Below are 15,167 nucleotides of genomic sequence, written 5' to 3' on the forward strand. Positions count from 1 at the left end.
AGGCGTGCGTGTGTGTGTTTACATGTGACAAAAAGCTAGGAGATAAAAGAGACAAAATAAGGGTTGAATCTAGAAGAACCAAAATCCAAATAGAGATATTCATGAGAGAGAGAAAATGAGAAACAAGTTATATAAAGAAATACACACACACACACACACACAATTCCAGGATCAAAAGAGTTTCTATACTGAGACTAAAGAAGCCTAGCTTTAGGACTTAAAAACAAAAGCCCCTTCCAAACACCAAACCTATACCAAGGTGCATCATAAAAATCACAGAACTCTGCCAGTAAAGATACTAAAAGCTTCAATAAAAACTGTATGCCAAGTAAAAAAAAAAAAAAGGAGGGGGAATGGGACATCAGTGGGCTTTTCAACAGCAGGATTAAAAGCTATGCCTTCAGAGGCACCTGGGTGGCTCAGTCAGTTAAGCGTCGACTTTCACTCAGGTCATGATCTCACGGTTCGTGGGTTCAAGCCCCGCATTGTGCTCTGTGCTGACAGCGAGCTCAGAGCCTGGAGCCTGTTTCAGATTCTGTATCTCCCTCTCTCTCAGATCCTCCCCTGTTCATGCTGTCTCTCTCTCTCCCAGAAATAAATAAAACACATTAAAAAAATTTTTTTTTAAATGCCTTCAAACTTCTAAAGTGAAAAGATTTATAATCAGAAAGTCTACACTTAATGTTTCAAGTGAAAAAAATCAATGAAAACAAAAAAAGATAAAAGCAAAACCTGGTTCTTTGACTAGGTAAATAACTATCATAATTTGAATAGGTAAAGAAACTAAATTTGTAGTTAAAAACCTTCATACAAAGAAAACTCCAGGCCCAAAAGGCTTCACCGAGGAATTCTACTTGTAAAATACTACTGGGGAACTGGGGTGGCTCAGTCAATTAAGCATCTGACTCTTGATTTCTGCTCAGGTCGTGATCTCGTGGTCTGTGGCATGGAGCCCCGCGTGGACGGGGGTCCACACTGACAGCATGGAGCCTGCTTGGAATTCTCTTTCCCGCTCTCTCCTCCACACATAAGGCACACTCTTTCTCTCAAAATAAATAAATAAACATTAAACAAAACCCTACTGAATTTATACCAAGTCATCCAGAAAACTGGAGTATAGTCTAGTTTTCAACTCATTCTCTGAGGCCAACATTACTCTGATCCCAAACTAGACCAAGCCTTTACAAGAAAACTACAGAACAATATTCCTCATGTATGCAAACATTCTTAACAAAATGTTAGTATCTGAATCAAATATATTAAAATAATAATAAAGTGGGACCAAGTGGATTTATCACAGGAAAACAAAACTAATTCAACATCTGAAAATCAATACATTCATGGGGTGCCTGGCTGGCTCAGTCAGTAGAGCATGCAACTCTTGATCTTGGGGTCCTGAGTTCAAGCCCCAAGTTGGGCATAGAGATTACTTAAAAAAAGAACGAACAAAAATTAATACATACATTATATTAAGCCAAAAAAAAAAAAAAGCCATAGGATTATCTCAAGAGATGCAGAAAAAAGCATTTGACAAAATCCACCATCTATTCCTGATAAAAACCCTCAGCCAAAGAGGAGTAGGAAAGAACTTCCTCACCTGATAAAAAGTATTAGGAAAATCTTAAAGCTTACATCATATGTAATGGTGACAATATGGATGTTTTCTAAGACTGGGAACAAAATAAGTGTATCTGCCTTTGCTGCTTTTATTTAATATTGTACTAGAGATTCTAAGAATGTGGAGTAGGCAAAAAAGAAATAAAGGAATTCAGATTGGGGAAAAAAGGAATAAATAAATCTTTATTCCCCGACAACACTGTAGAAAATCTGATCTATACAAAAAGCTGTTTGGCTACTAAGTGAGCTTAGCCAGAATACAGGATGGAATATCAACATATAAAAATCAACTGTATTTCCGTATATTACCAACAAGCAACCAGAGATGGATTAGAAAATACCATTTACAAAGCATCAAACAATATGCTTGGGTGACTTAGTCGGTTAGGGATCCGACTCTTGATCTCAGCTCAGGTCTTGATCTCAGGGTCATGACTTCAAGCCCCACATTGGGCTCCACGCTGGGCGTGAAGCCTACTTAAAAAAAAGAAAAAGAAATAATTTGAGATAAATCTGGCAACAGAGGTGCAAGGCTGACACCTTGAAAACTACTAAACGCTGCTTAAAGAATTAAAGAAAAATCTAAATAAATGGGGAGATGCACAGTGTTTATGGATCAGAAGAATTAATAATGTTAAATGATATTTGGGGGCGCCTGGGTTAGGGCTCAGTTTGTTAATCGTCCAACACTTGATCCTGGCTCAGTTCATGATCTCACGGTTTTGTGGGTTCGAGCCCCACATCAGGCTCTGTGCTGAGTGTGGAGCCTGCTTGGGATTCTGTCTCCTTCTCTCTTTGCCCCTCCCCCACTCACACTATCTCTGTCTCTCTCAAAATAAATAAATAAACTTAAAAACAAAGATAATTCTTCCCAACTGGATTTATAGATTCAACACAATCCAATCAAATCACAGCAGATTTTTTTGTGGATATCAACAAGCAGATTCTAAAATTCATATGGAACTGCAAAAGACCTAGAATAGCCAAAACAAATATGAAAAGAACAGTTGAAAGGCTTAATATTTCCTGTCTCCAAGATGCATCATGAAGCTGCAGAAATCAAGGGAGTGTGTTTCTGACATAAATATAGATAAACAGATCAAGAGAAGAGAACGGAGCCCAGAAATATAGCCATACATATATGGTCAACTAATATTTGACAAAGGTGAAAAATCAATTAACAGTGTTGTACAGTGACAGATGGTACCTACACTTGTGGTCAGCACAGCATGATGTAACAGAGAAGTTGAATGTCATACACCGGAAACCAAGGTAAAACTGTCACCTATATTCAAATAAAACAATTAAAAAGAAGAAAGTAAAAAAAAAAGAAAAAGGCAATTAGGTGGAAAAAAGTCTTTTCAACAAAGGGTGCTGGATCAAATACATTACTAAATAAAATAAAAAAGAAAACTCAACTCTGATCTATCCCTCAGCCTTCTACAAAAATTAACTCAAAATGAACACAGACCTAAATGCAAGAACTAAAAATATAAAACCTCTAGGAAAAAAATAGGAGAAAATCTTCATGACATTAGGTAGGCATAAAATTTTTAGGTATGACATCAAAAGTAGGATCCATAGAAAAAATATTGATAAATTGGACTTTTATTAAACTGGTCCTTGGGAAACACTATTAAGAGAATAAGACGAGCCACAGACTGGACAATATTTGCAAATCACGTGTGTCTGACAAATGCCTGGTATCTAGGATACATAAACAACTATCAAGAGGTATCTGGGTGGCTCAGTCAGTTACCTGGCCAGACTCTTGATCTCAGCTCAGGTCATGATCTCACGGTTCATGAGATTGAGCCCCAAGTCTAGCTCTGTGCTGACGGAGAGGAACTTGCTTGGGATTCTCTCTCTCCCCCTTCTGCTTCTCTGCCAATTGCATGTGCACACAAACTCTCTCTCAAAATAAATGAACTTAAAATTAAAAAAAATATAAAGAACTATCAAAATTCAGTAACTGAAACAATCCAATTAAAAAACAAACAAGCACAACATCTCAACAGACAATTCATTCATAGATGGACGGCAAATAAGGACATGGAAAAGATGCTCAATATCACCAGTCATTAGGAAAATGCAAATTAAAACCACAGCATACTCTTATACATCTATTAAAATGCCTAAAACAGGGAAAAAAAAAAAACCAACAAAACAACCCTCAGTAGTCTATGCAGCAAATGGAACTCTCAAACACTGCAAATAGGAAGGTAAAAAAATACTATAAAAGCATTTTGGAAAAAAAGCAGTTTGTTAAAATGTTAAATATATACCACCTACCACCCATTCCATTTCTATTTGCCTATAATAAATGAAAAGATACACCCATACAAAAACATATATAAAACATATATACGAATGATCAAAATAGCTCAAAATTGGAAACAACCCAAATATCAACAGATGAATAAACAAATGATGGCATATCCATATAGTGATTCAATCTTGCTGCTCAGCTTAATAAAAAGTAATGAACTGATACACACAGCACCAGTAAGTCTCAAAATAATTACACTGCAAATCTAGACAGAGCACATGCTATATGACTCCATTTATATAAAATTTTAGAAAATGCAAACTTTTTTGCATTTTCTTCATTTTTACTTAATGTTCTATTTCTATTCTAAGATCCCACATTACATTTAGTTGTCATGGCCCCTTAAGCTCCTTTTGGTTATGACAATTTCTCGGCTTTTTCATGACCTTGACAGTTTTGAGGAGTACCGATCAGGTTATTTTGTTGAATGACCCTCTACTGGGATTTGTCTCCTAATTTTCTAATGATCAGACTGGGGTTGTCTTTGGAAAAAAGATCAGAAGTACTATGGAGTACCCTTTGTATCCAATTATACAAAGAAACATATTATTAACATGAGTCATCACTCTTGGTATTGAGCTTGATCACCTCTACCTGAAGCAGTATTTTTTCAGGTTTCTCCGTTATAAAATTACTCCTAACCCATTTCCATACTGTACTTTTCAGAAGTATAGTGACTTTGTGAAGCCCACACTTACAAAGGGGGGGAGTTATGCTCCCTCGTGACAGTGGTGCATCCACACAAGTAATTTGGAATTCTTCCATAGATTTCCTCTTTTTGGGTTTGAGGTTTTCTCTCAGGTTGTATATCTCCAGTTGAAGTATTACCTAACTGATGCTCTCTGGGTAGCAAATCACCTGCCTCTTACCGGTGATGACACGTTTGAAGACCTGGTGTAGGTGTGGTCTGGTTCTCCACTGTAGTCTTACTATTTTCCCTTTTAATAATCAATCTGCAGGGAGGTACTTAAAGACCATGCAAATATTCTGTTCATCAAAATTTCACTCTAGATTCAATATCCAGTGAGGATTCTTGCCCAGTCCTGTGATTTTCCAGCCTTAGAATTTCTTCCATATTTTCAGCTGGCATTCTTCTATAGGGAAGATCCCTCTCTTTTCTCTTATTATGCGTATCAGCTCATGGATTCCTACTTTTTAAATTTATAATTCATTATATTCCTTAGCTATCTGTGAGCTCAAACTGTCCCAGATTTAGCCAGTGGGAGACCCATCAAATTAACTCCTGTGTCATTCTGATAAGCCCCTATCATTGTTTCAGCAATTCCTTGCTTTCTGGAATAGCAAGACATTTCAGCATATACTAATTTTCCTGTCCCAACTCTAGAATCAACCATTTCTCCAAGAGCCTTGGTTTCTTTTAGTGGGGAATATTAAGAAATAAAGATGTGCACATTCCACAAGCTCATTGCTATTGAGGCCTCTGTCTCTGGGCCCTTCAGTAGATGGAGATGGAATATATACATACATGTATGTGACATGCCCTATGAATACACACATGTACCTTAGAATATCATGAGTTCATATTTATAACTCCAATTCCAACCCATCCCACAGGACTTTTTCTTATTTTCCCACATCTGTATTTCTATCTTCTGCCACAGTAAAAAACCTTGGCTCCCGCTCAAATTACATGTACTCTTGTGCTCAATTCTTTTATAGATTTAAATAGTTTCAGGAGCAGTACTGCTAAAACAAACAAACAAACTTACAAGTCCAGAATCTTTATAGTTCTATCTCCCTAAACTAAAGGACAGAGTATTGAGTTTATTTCTCCTTCCTTCAATGTGATGGTTATTGATTTGAAAGAAGTTGACTTTGGTTTTTAGTCTTCCCAGCCATCCTTACTGAATTTAATTCCTGGAAGACTATCTAAAAAATGGCTCTGCTTCCAAATATAAAGAACTATATAAAAAGTTGTAACTTGGAAACATGTTGCTTCCTTCCCTGCCTCACCATCCACCTTTGTAGGCAGGTAACCAACTTTATGGCTTTCTGGTTCATCCTTCGTGTGTGTGTTTTGAAAAGGTAAGTAGGTATATTTTCTTATTTCTTCTTTCTTACAGAAAAGGCCACACACTAATTTCTCTGTCCTTTGCTTTTATTAACTTAGAAATATATCCTGGAAATCATTTCATTTCAGTGCACAGACATCTTCTTCATTCTTTTTTGAACTGCACAGTAGTCCACTCTGTGTGTTTATTTACTCAATCTTCTTTGGATGGTTTTCAATGTTTTGCAATTACAAATATTGCTGCAATGAATGAACTTATGTGTGAACATACACACACACACACATATATATATATTTAAAATGAAGGATTACCTTTAGAATATATTCTTTGGGTAGAGGAGTGAATATATATGTAATTCAGTTAGGTATTACCAAAATTCTTCCCATAGAAATTTTACCATTTTGCATTTGCATCAGGAACAGTAAGACTGTGTATTTCCCTACAGTCTCTGCATTTGATTTCTTTTTGCCAGTACAACAGATGAAAATGGTATGTCAGCGTAGTCTTTCTTTTTCTTAAACTTTCTACTTGGAAAGAACTTCAAACTTCTAGGAAAGTTGGAAGAACAGTATGGTGAAATCCTGTGTACTTTATTCAGATTTGCCAATTACTTATATTTTCCTTTGTTGGTTTCATTCTCTCTACATTTGACTTTTACTAAACCATTTGAGAATAAGTTGTATAGATCATGTCTTTTTGCCCTCCCAAAATTCAGTATGCATTTCCTAAAAATAAGGTTGTTTTCTCATAACTAAAGCATAGTTCTCACTTTCAGGAAATTTAACAATGTGATATTTTCCCCCAATTTACCATCCACTGTCCAGTGGACCCAATAATGTCCTTTATATAGCATTTTTTCCTTTCAGTCTCCAGGATCACATATGGTATTTGTTTGCTTAGTTTCCTTTAATCTGGAAGATTACTTTGGATAATGCAGGCTCCCTCCTCACCTTTCCAACAGAATGTTTCTCATACGAGGCTCATATTTCCTCATCAGATCAGGTTATATATCCCCGTAATACTATATAAGTGATACAACCGTCTCAGACTATTACATCTAGGGGTATAAGATGCCTATCTGCCCCTCATCACTGATGCTAATTTTAATTATTCTACAAGGTGTTGAAATTTTCCAGAGTACATTTACCATACTTCTCCTTGAAACTAATAAGCAATCTTGAACACATTATTTTAAAGCATGTGAATATTTTGTTTCTCGTTGAAATCTCGCCCTACCCCATCCCCAAATTTAACACCCAATAACTCTTGCCAAACCAAACATTACTACGACGGCTGAAAAATGATTTTGTAGTTCTAGTACTCTTTTACCAGTCAGCACAAAATTCTTCCATCTTCCTCCGTAGATTTACTTATCTACCTTTATTATAAGTAGGAACTCATTCTTCTTCCCCAATGGTTTATAATTCATTATTGTTCTAATTTTATTTTGGAGCTCAAATTATCCCATACTCAGCTACATGGATTCTTTATTTTTTTTACTTATTTATTTTGGGGGGGTAGGGGCAGAGAGAGAATCCCAAGGCGGCTCTCTGCTGTTATTGTGGAGCCTGACACAGGGCTCAATCCCATGAACTGCAAGAACATGACCTGAGCAGAAATCAAGAGTTGGACATCCAACTGACTGAGCCACCCAGGTGCCCCTCAACCATGCATTCTTTTGAACTTGCTTCCGCAAACATTTTCACATGCTCCCGTCAATTTTTGGGGTATTGAATTTCTGGTACATCAAGATATTCCAGGACCATTTCATACCTACATTATTCCAGCCCTGAAATCAACCACTTCTCCAAGGAGCTCTCATTCTTTTTGGGGATTGGTATCAAAAACCAAGATGTGCTCAGTTGTTTTGCATGGAGCCATTCCTAAATATCTTCCTTAGTACATCTGTGTGATGTGTGTTCTTTTGCCCTTTAATATTTAGGGTTCTTAGTCTTTTTAATATTTTTTTTCTTTGTATTTAGTAATTTACCACATGGCAAAATTTTATTTTGCTTATGAAGTTGTCATGAAATTAATTTTTTAAACAGTAAAATTTATCAGTTATTTTCTTTTACTGCAACTTGATTTTGACTCTTAGAAAATTTTTTCTTAGAACGATTGTATAGAAAAGTTTACCCAAAATTTATTACTTCTATATTTTAACATATTTTTAAATATTTATTTTTGAGTGTGTGTGTGCAACTGGGGGAAAAGCAGAGAGAGGATGAGAGAGAGAATCCCAAGCAGCCTCCACGCTGGCAGACCAGAGTCTGACGTGGGGCTTGATCCCACAAACTGTGAGATCACAACCTGAGTCAAAATTAAGAGACGGATGCTTAACCAACTGAGCCACTCAGGTGACCCAACCCACTTTTTTGTGGCTTACTTTTTTTTTGTTCTTTTCCCTTTCTGAGCTGGGAATTATTTTCATTCTTTTGCTTTTACTGTGACAAGTAATCAGGTTAGGGGCGCCTCACTCACAGTTAGGTGTACAATTCTTGATTTTGGCGCAGGTTGTGATCTCCTTGTTCGGCAGTTTGAGCCCCAAGTCAGGCTCTGTGCTGACAGTGTGAAGCCTGCCTGGAATTCTCTCTCTGTCCTTCCCCTGTGTGTACACATATGTGCTCTTTCTTTCATTCATAAATAAATAAATAAATAAATAACCAACCAACCAACCAACCAACCAACCAACCAACCAGATAAGGCCTAAGATCTGCTCTGGCTAAGCCACCTCAGTAAATCAAGATTTAATAACCAAGTTTCTATGTTCACCTCTGCCTAAAAAGGCAGGCGCAGGTAAACTAATAGTGCTTACCCACTCAGCACACATTGCCTGATCCAGCTCTAAAACTTCCCTTTGCTCCAGTAAGAAAAGCAATATAGCTTTAATCAATCAGCAAATGCCCAGTGTAACTTCCTTGTTCCTGCTCCCACTCTGGTCTATAAAAAATCTCTCACTTTGTAAAGCAATTTGGAGCTCCTTTCTATCTGCTAGATTGGATGCTGACCCATTTACCAATTGCTATAAAGCCTGGAAGATTAAAAAAAAAAATAGCTGAATTTTGTTCCTTAAACCATGACAGAAGTAATGAGGACTATGAATTTTCCTTTGCTCACTGTCTTACACATATTTCACAGATTTTCTTTTTTAATGTTTTATTTATTTCTGAGAGAGAGAGAGAGGGAGAAAGACAGCAAGAGCAGGGGAGGGGCAGAGAGAGAGGGAGACAGAATCTGAAACAGGCTCCAGGCTCTGAGCTAGCTGTCAGCACAGAGCCTGACACGGGGTTCAAACCCACAAACCTTGAGATCATGACCTGAGCCGAAGTCGGACGCTTAACCAACTGAGCCACACAGGCGCCCCACAGATTCTTATATGTAATATTTTCATTATAATTCTTTAGAAACTCTGTAACTTGTTTATAATAACCCCTGTACCCAAGATGTTTTTTCCTTAACTGAGGCATAATTTTGAATGTGTATTGAGGTGCAGAATTTTTCCATCACCCTGGAAAGCACCCTCATGTCCTTTCCCAGTCAATCCTCCTCCCCCATTAAAGTTCTATTACTATTGGTTGATTTTGCATATATTTATTTAAATGGAACAAAATACCATGAACATTTTTATATCTAATTTAGCTCAGTCAACATACTATTTTTTTCAGCATATTTGAGATTTATTCACATTATTACATGTATGATTGGTTCACTGCTTTTTACTGCTGAGTAATACTACACTTCAACAATATATTTGTTCATCCATTCTCCATCCAGATTTGACCACTCTGAAGAAAGTCGCTATGAATATTCTTGCACAAGGCTTTCTAACATACAATAGAAGGCTTCAAAATTTCGAGATGGACATGTTCTTTTGCTTTTTGTTTTCTTATATGGGACCTAGTAACATTTTCCTAATGTATGAACTATTTTTGTGACCATTTTGTGTCTGAGAGAATACACAGTACTCTGGTTTTAAGTGCAGATATACCTGAAACTCTGCCTCACTATGTATGTCTTTTATATTCCTACTGTCTCCTGTACCTATCCTGTGCATTTCTCAGTGTTTGCTTTATAAAGATTGTTGCTGCCTTTTGGTGTAGAACTGTTATATCTTTATTGTGGATTGTTGGTTGTGGCATCACAAACTATCTTCCTTTGTTATTTAACACTTTTTGGTTTGACTTCTAGTTTGGTATCAGCACTGCCGATCCTGCTTTCGTATTATTTCTATTTGCTTGGTTGATCTTTGTCCATCTTTTTATTTTCAGCTGTTTTAAGGGTCTCATGTTAGAAAGTCAGATCTTCATTTTATTCTTATATAAGTGACATTAGCTTTTTGGGAGTTTGATTTTTGAGCTAATCTGAAAGTTCTTTACTGTTGAGAGAATCCTTACTGTTATGACTGGTATGTCTGATTTCAAATCTGTCATATTATTTTGTTATAATTATGGTGTGCATTATAGAACATTCATCACATGGTTTCTCTTGACAGTTTTCTTTGGCCTTTTAAAATATTTAATGTTTTGAAAGGTTTATATATTTTTTTCTAATGCTCACCTTTGAATCTTCTGTAGATGTTTAAACGAATTTTTTAAAAATATGTTTATTTTTGAGTGTGCAAGTGCATGTGTCTGAGTGGGGGAGGGGCAGAGAGAGAGGGAGACCGAGAATCTGAAGCAGGCTCCAGGCTGTAAGCTATCAGCACAGAGCCTGGTATGGGGCTCGAACTCACCAACCAGGAGATCATGACCTGAACTGAAGCTGGATGCTTAACGGACTGAGCCACCCAGGCTCAGGTATTATTTAATCTGATGTAATTAAATCATATTTAACTTAATAGTTAATATTTAACTAACTTTTATAATTCCATGTATCTTTTCTCTTAATCATTTCAGTTCAAATGGTATCATTTGAATCCCTTGTAATAGTTAACCTACAGTCAATAGTGTTATTCTAGTTTTTTGTCTCCTTTTCCCTCCCATAATTTTTAGCTGCTTTTTCTACTTTGTCAGATCCCTTAACATTTATGTACCATTCTTCTACCTACACTCCTACTCCTGATTTTAACTTCAGTTTAAAAAGACATGTGAAATACTGTCAAACTTTTTGCAGAAAATCTCCAAAATATCTCTTTTAGATGAAGCTCATCCTTTAAGAGTTTCGTTGGGAAGGGCTAGTGAGACCAGTGTTCCCTGAATTCTTGGCCATGTTTAAAACGTTTTCTACAGTCTTGACATTCAAAAGACAGTTGACTGGATATAAAATCTTTGGTTAGCATTTTTCTTTTCTTATGCTCCTCCACTGTGGTCTTGCTTTGTATGTTACTTTTGAGAAACCTGACACCAGTCTAACACTCTAGGCCTTATGAGGCACTTCATCTTTTGCCTGGAAGCTTGGAGAATTTTCTGTATCTATAAAGTCATACAGCTTTACTAGAATATATCCTCAATTTACCTTCTGGTATGAACTTCTTATGTACACATTTAGATCTCTATATCCAAAAAGTTTTCTTGATTATGGTTTTACTTTTTCTTCTTTTAAAAGAGTTTTCTTTTTTTAAGAAAAAATTCCCCCCGATGTTTATTTTTGAGAGAGCGTGTGCACAGATGTGCATGCACACACACAAACATGTCCAAGTGGGGGAGGAGCAGAGAGGGAAACACAGAATAAGTAGCAGGCTCCTGGTTCTGAGCTGTCAGTACAGAGCCTGATAGAGGGCTCGAACTCATGAACTGTTGAGATCATGACCTGAGCTGAAGTTGGACGCTTAACCAACTGAGCCACCCAGGTGCCCCTAAAAGATTTTTCTTTTCTTAAAAAATATTTATTTTTGAGGGAGAGAGAGCTGGGGGCAGGGGGCAGGGAGCAGGGAAGTTCCAATGACATGGGTTCCAACTCATGAATGGTGATAAGATCATGACCTGAACCGAAGCTGGGCACTTAACTGAGCCACCCAGGTGCCACAAAAGATTTTTATTTTTTTAAAGTAATCTCTACACCCAACGTGGGACTTGAACTCACAGCTCCGAAATCAAGAGTCACGCGTTCTACCAACTGAGCCAGTCAGGTGCCCCTATTCCTTTTCCTTATTGAGGAACGCTAAATACACATTACTTTTTGGACCCATCTCCCATTTAACGTATCAGAAAAGAATCTCATTTTCATTCTCTTGACCATTTCCCTGCTTTTCTTCAATGTCTTTTATTATATTTGCATTTGAATCTACTGTTTGGTGGGAATTTTATGACAGTCTTCCATCTGATAGGATTTTTTCTTCTTTTCTCTAAGTTTAATCTACTCTGATTTTAGTTCTTCCTGGTTTTTTTTAGTTTTAGATTTCTGAACCAAGGCTTTCTTTTTCTTGTACATCTAAACATTGGTTTGAGGAGGTTTTATTTCATTTTGAGGGCTGTGTCAATTATTTTCTGTGTTTTTCTGGGTTGGAGAGAGAAGATTTTCATGAGTTGAGATGTTCCGATTCACATTATTTTTTCCAATAGTAGTTCTGTCTGCATGTAGTCCACTCCTTCCTATTTCTATTTATTTCATGGTCAAGGGTTCCTCGTTCCAGTACACTCCTAAGTTTACTTTCTCTTTCTTTTTCTGAGTATTAATTTCTCCTCTTTCTCCTTTCTCTTCACTGCCATGTCCCCACTTCTTCCCTATGAAGCGCTGGTTACTTTCAAACTCTTCCCTGGGGCTAAAGCTGTGAACTACCAAATTTCAAACCTGTGTTCAGTATTTTGGAACTTAGTTGGATTCTTCTCTTTTAGAAGTGCTACTCTGTGCTTCACCTAAGTCTTCCATGGCCTTAAACTCTACCACTGGACCCATTAAAGCCATTAAGCCTTCTCTCTCTCATTCTTCACATCCGCAGGACTGAGCAGAAGGGGCTCCTGGAATCTGATTATTTCCCTTAGAGGTAATTTGAAGACTGTGGTAATTTTTAAATTACGCTGGAGGCATGGGTGATGTGTGACAGACATGTGCTCTTTGTTGGCTTTATAAAAGGCTTAGAGAAAGGTGGGTGGGAAACTGGATCAGGCCACTGCCACTCTTCTCTAAAACTGAAGTCTACACATGCATATTTACTACTTTCTTAGATATACTGGTTTTGTCATGTTTTTGAAACACTTGTCATTGTCAGATGCACTTTTTGTATCACCTAACAGTTTTCCAGAGTAAGTCTCCATGTTTATCTAATTTCGTTCAGAAGTACATTTCGCTCTCTGAGAGTTTATTTGTGAATCCCACAATAATCCTTTATTGGACTGTTCTTACTAGTGATCTGTAAAAAGGTCTATTATGATGAAGACAACTAATACACACAGGATGCTCAGCACGTGGTAGGCACATTCTAGGCACTTGATGCATAGTAATGCATTTAATCCTCATAACTGTTATTACTCCCATTTTACAGATGAGGAAGCAGAGGCTCTAACAGGCTAAGCAGTTTGCCCAAGGTCATACAGCTGAGAGAACACTAGCAACATGAGTCAAGAAAATAATCTTAAACCTATTGTTAAATTTTAACCCGCTTTCTCTTTCTTCCCTTTAATTACTGTTGTTAGCTAACTTCCATGAACACAGATAACAAGGATCTAATAAAACTATTTCCAGTAGTGTGCCTTTTTTAACACTCTGCTCTTCAAAACAAAACTGAAAATCACATTTGGTGTCTAAGACCTTGAGTATAAGGTGATGGGCAACTGCAGGTAGGGGAACCTCATTTGGTATTTGGGCATATAGGATAACTCCTCGCTCAGCACAGAGGAAATCAAGATATCTAAGATTCATATGCTGAGTGACATAAGCCTAATCAGAATCATGGAAATAGATTCTAGGTGAAAAAGGTAAAAGAATTAAAAGTACTTGTGAAAGGAGAGCTATATTGGGAAGAGAAAGACACTGCTGTAAAGGACCCTGTTTTGGGGGCATTTTTACCATGGTGTCACATTAAGTGCATGTTACTCTTATAAAAGTAAAAGTCAATTTTTATAAAGTGCAAATTACCTTCTTAAAATTCATTAAGCTGATTAAATGGAGCGACTGATGATATTTGGCACTGGCAAATGCATGTATGAAACAGCCCTGATATACCCTTGATAGGAAGGAAAATTTATGCCATATTGACATTATTTGTTAAGTCTTAAAAAAAAAAAACCCACCAGTATTCCTTTTGACCATGTAATTCTACTTTTTGGAATCTGTCCTTCAGAAATACTCAAAGGACACAAGACTGTGTGGAAAGAGGTTTCTTGCAGCACTAATGTAATAGTGAGAAACTGGAGGCAATCTAACCGCCAGTAGGGAAATAAGTACTAATAGGTAAAATACTGAGGGGAAAAAAGCAAATTGCACATAGGAGTGGCATGACTCAATTTTTATTAAAAGAAACAATGTATGCTGGTATATACACAGACTGATAGCTCTATGTCTGTTCATATATGTGCTTAGGAAGACCCTGGAAGAACAGCTACACTATTAACATAGCGAGGAAAGGGAGGATGATTAACTTTTCTATGGTTTTTATCTTCCTTTTCCTCCTCTTTTTTTTTTTAAAGGGAGGGGAGGGGACAGAGGGAGAGAGAGAATCTTAAGCAGGCTCCATGTTCAGCATGGAGCCCAACATGGGGCTCAATCCCACAACCATGAGATCATGGCCTGAGCCGAAATCAAGAGTCAGAGGTACAACCAACTGAGCCACCCAGGTGTCCCCATTTTCCTTGTTTAAACAACAGATGTGTAGTACTTTTGTAGTGAAAAAATAAAAAAAGAAGTTTCTGTAGTGACAAAATGTAAGGAAGAGTGACAAGTCACAGCAGAATTTCATTTCCGTACTGTAACTGTTACCCTGATAAACCTTCCTCCCTATAAAAATCTACAAAAGAATTATAAAACTTTTCTAGGAAAAATTTTACAGAAAATATTTGAGATTCTAAATGCAAGCAGAGATAAATATACAGCTAAGTAACAACATAATTTCAATATGAATAAACCCATTGTAAGTTAATCAACACTCCATTATCCAAACAAATAGGGTACAGTAGCCCACCTAATTTTCTGGGTTTTATATTTAGTCATTAAGTGTAAACTTCCTAAAACCTTGCATTTGAAAGTTGTATGTGTGAACTCACAAAGTTAAAACTAAAAGAGTTAAGAGATCTATGGTAACTGGACCCAGTAGG

General features: G+C 36.9%; 1 protein-coding gene across 6 annotated transcripts in view; it reads right to left on the minus strand.

The window, feature by feature from the left end:
• MBTD1 (mbt domain containing 1) overlaps positions 1-15,167 on the minus strand; it is a 66,438-nt gene that overhangs the window by 45,478 nt on the left and 5,793 nt on the right. The gene's annotated exons all lie outside the window — the stretch shown is intronic.

Source organism: Hyaena hyaena, unplaced genomic scaffold, assembly GCF_003009895.1.
Source record: "Hyaena hyaena isolate Hyena2069 unplaced genomic scaffold, ASM300989v1 scaffold_29, whole genome shotgun sequence".
NCBI lineage: Eukaryota > Metazoa > Chordata > Mammalia > Carnivora > Hyaenidae > Hyaena > Hyaena hyaena.